We start from the raw sequence: 3,550 nt of genomic DNA, 5'->3' as shown, positions 1-3,550 counted from the left end.
TCTCATTATCAGAATGTTACGCACTTTTCATGATTGTATTTAAGACGTTTTTTTTTTCTTTAGTTACAGCAACAAATATCAATGTTATCAAGATAACATTGACGATTGATGAGGTGAACGGTGTCGCCGTGTTGTATACAAGTGATTTATTAAATGAATTAACTGACCTTTTCCAACTATACCAGAATTACTCGTGCTCTGCTGTAAGTGATTCTGAATGAGTTATTGTTATGTATATATAATTTTAAAGCCGAACAGTGTAGCCCGTAGGGCAAAAACGAATCTCTATGGAGATATTGGAATTTTTTTCAAGTGGATATTTAGTGTATTTTGTCATTCTGATCTGATTTTCTCTACTGTTCCGTTTAAATTTTAAATTGTTTGCAATATGTGGCAGTTTTTTGTTTTTATTGGTTTATCCCAATTACCTTTTAAAATATATATTGTTGAGAAATCTCTTTTAAAATCTAGCGGGCCGCCATTGATGCACTGAAGAGTATGTACCGTATCTCTTAGATCCCCGATCTTGTCCACGAGCCGCCGACTAGTGCTGCCTTGTAAGAGTTTCGTATGACGTGTTAAGAATGGCAAAATATTCTCTGTATCTACTGGAACCGAGCCTCCTTTCCCATAACATTCCACAATCGAGTAGGCGCAAAGCTCATCTTTTACTATTTACATTTTTTCCAGTGGAAAATTTGTTTATTTTATCATTTTGATCGGATTTTATAAATCGGATCGGATGCTTTATGCAAGTATGTAAAAGTACATGGGAACAAATTGTGACACTTTTACAACCTAAAGGAAATATAGTACTGTTATACTGATATCTTCTTACTATTTATTATCGTTTGCATTAAAGTATGCATTCTAGATTTTAATTTTTTGTTTTCTTAATTTCAAAGATATTCTCTGTCGTCCCGGATGTATTGGAATGTCGGATAATCCAATTCCGTAACGGGAGTATTATGGCAGACATTGAACTTAGTGTTTCAGATCTAACTGTAACTGGTAACGACGTTGAATCTATACTCAGAAATGCAGCTGTCAATGGAGTTCTTGTCACAGAAGATGATGTAACGCTCGCGGTAGATCCATTGACTATCCATTATATTGGTATGTACGAACATTATCTCAAAATTAGTATGATTTCATTCATTAGTGTTTGAAATGTGTCAAATGGTACAAAATTGTATGTTATTTATTTGAGATTTTTCAAAGGTACAAATCGTTTTTCCTAGTCTTTAAGGACCTGTTCTTGTAAAGGGGCCACTGAATAGTCTTTAAAACAAATGGTTCAAATACAGTTAGCACTCCAAATTGAGACCACATTAATTTGAGACTTGCAAATTTGGTGTCGCCTTAGGGTTTAATCTCCAATTAGAGGTTTAGCTTTGTGTTAAAAAATTGAAAAAAATGGGCTTGAATTAAAGGGATCTCGGAATTGGAGTTGGTTTATAATTGGAAGGAGCACTATACTTAGAAAAGAAAAAATAGGCTCAAAGTACGGTGGTTCAAGTGTCACTGCAAATAAAATAAAATGTCAGGCAAATTTAAAATAGAACATCACCGCAACTTAACTTGGGAAAGCATCACGGCAAATGTATGTCATTTCTACTCTGAAACTCGCATGTATTGTTTAGCTTAAAACATTCACTTACTAATCTCCATCTTTTTACTTTTAACAAGACTCAAATTAAAATCACTTTATTTGAAATCTTGAAAAAAAATTGAAATTTTAAGAATATCAAGCTATAAATGTTTACAAAAGTTCAAAATTTTATAATCTCTATAACAAATAAATGACAGGTTTGTTTACAAAAATATGGTTTGTTTGATGAAAAATACTTAGAATATTGTATACTAAAAATATAATTAGTTTAATATAGATCAATTACATTATAAATGTTATACTATTTCCATTACAAACATTTTTCTATATAATCATTATTAAAAACATTATTGACTACTTTACAAATTTAATTTGTAATTATTTATTATTATAATAAAATCAGTATTTGGTTACGTAAAAAAAAATCCTTTCAAATAAAAATTTAAAAAAAATGTTTGAGAAACAGCTAAAAAAGATACATATAGAAACAATGATAAAAGAATTACGCACTAAAAATGCATACAAAAATGAATGCCGTATTTGCATCATATAATATAATATTTGCATCATATACTGTTTTAATATTATGAATAATGTTTTGTTTTTACAGGTGGTACGACAGTTCCAATGCAAACAACAGGTTCGTTTATTTCAGATTAAATCCATCTATAAATCCATAGCAATTATATAAAATCATTAATACAGTAGAACCCCTCCTTTAGGACACCCCTATTTAGAGGACATCCCTATTAAGGGATACTTTTAATTGAAACGAGGGGCGATACCGGTATATCTTTTTCATTTTTTTCATTTCATATACATTTATTCAATCAATGGACGAACATAACGTAAATCATTAAATTAAAAAAATATAATTCTATCGATAAGGATCAAGTTCTTTTAACACTGCAGCCAACCCCTATTAAGGGGACACCCCTATTAAGGGGATGGGGACACTTTCTGAGTGTAACAAATGGTTAAATAACCCCTATTAAGGGGACACTTATTTTCTTCTATTGTATCACAACAAATAGGCCTACAACAGTCTCAAAGTAAGAACAAAATTCAATCAACTTTTATATTGAGACACATTTTGAGCAACTTATTAAGGAACTTTCATCGCCTTTCTAACCATAATTATAATAATTAATTTTAATTGTACTGGTATATGTATGAATAAATTGTCCGTTTTAATGAAATTGCTCTATTGTCCTAAAGTTGTAGGTCCATTGTTATTGATTGCTTTGAAATGTGTTATAATACATGAGTTAGAGTCTAATATTTACATATGCAGTAAATCACAATGTTTACACTTCTCGGCACCTACAACACTATCGCCCACTACATCAGTGACAACTGAGGGTACGTGCTTAACTCATTATTGTGTTATATATGGAATAGTCACGGTAAGATTTTCAAGGTGACCCGTCATGCGTGACGTCAGCTACGCGCAATTTTGCGTTTTTACATTATCGATCATATCAGTCTAACCAATTGCCCTTTCGAAATCGTATTAAGTGAGCATTAACTTCGGGTTAATGTTGAATGTACAGTACCAACATTTTAAAATGCTTGAAATCACTTTTTGACTACTTTAGAGCACGTTTCAGGCCATCTTGAGCATTTAAAAGTTTTTTGAAATTTTCCACTACGGGCGCGCATTTTTACGCGTGCAGCACGTACGGAAGCTAGACATTACGTTTTTTCACATAGTCTGAGTTCCTGACATTGTTTTCACAAATTTCCATTCTTTTCGGTCATCTTATGGCCAATAGCAATGTCGTACGTGCGCATCAAACATAGGTATCTTTGCGCGAATTTGTGCCGATATACAGTGAAAATATGCTAAAATCAGGCTTATTGTTAATCAGTTATAGCTCCTTAGGATGAAAGGTGACCCCCAATTTTTATTACATTTTCTGAAAGCACATAGTTGTA

General features: G+C 32.0%; 1 long non-coding RNA gene across 1 annotated transcript; it reads left to right on the top strand.

Annotated features, from left to right (window-relative positions):
• Positions 1-69: 69 nt before the first annotated feature.
• LOC117110351 lies at positions 70-2,774 on the top strand. The gene is made up of 3 exons (XR_004445681.1): positions 70-203; positions 906-1,116; positions 2,223-2,774. It is a non-coding gene; the product is annotated as an uncharacterized LOC117110351 (long non-coding RNA).
• The last annotated feature ends 776 nt before the right edge of the window (positions 2,775-3,550 follow it).

Source organism: Anneissia japonica, unplaced genomic scaffold (genome assembly GCF_011630105.1).
Source record: "Anneissia japonica isolate Jap-2015-1 unplaced genomic scaffold, ASM1163010v1 scaffold3781_len37924_cov116, whole genome shotgun sequence".
Taxonomy (NCBI): domain Eukaryota; kingdom Metazoa; phylum Echinodermata; class Crinoidea; order Comatulida; family Comatulidae; genus Anneissia; species Anneissia japonica.
Note: the sequence above shows the minus strand (reverse complement) of the source record. Positions and strands in the feature narration are given on the sequence as shown.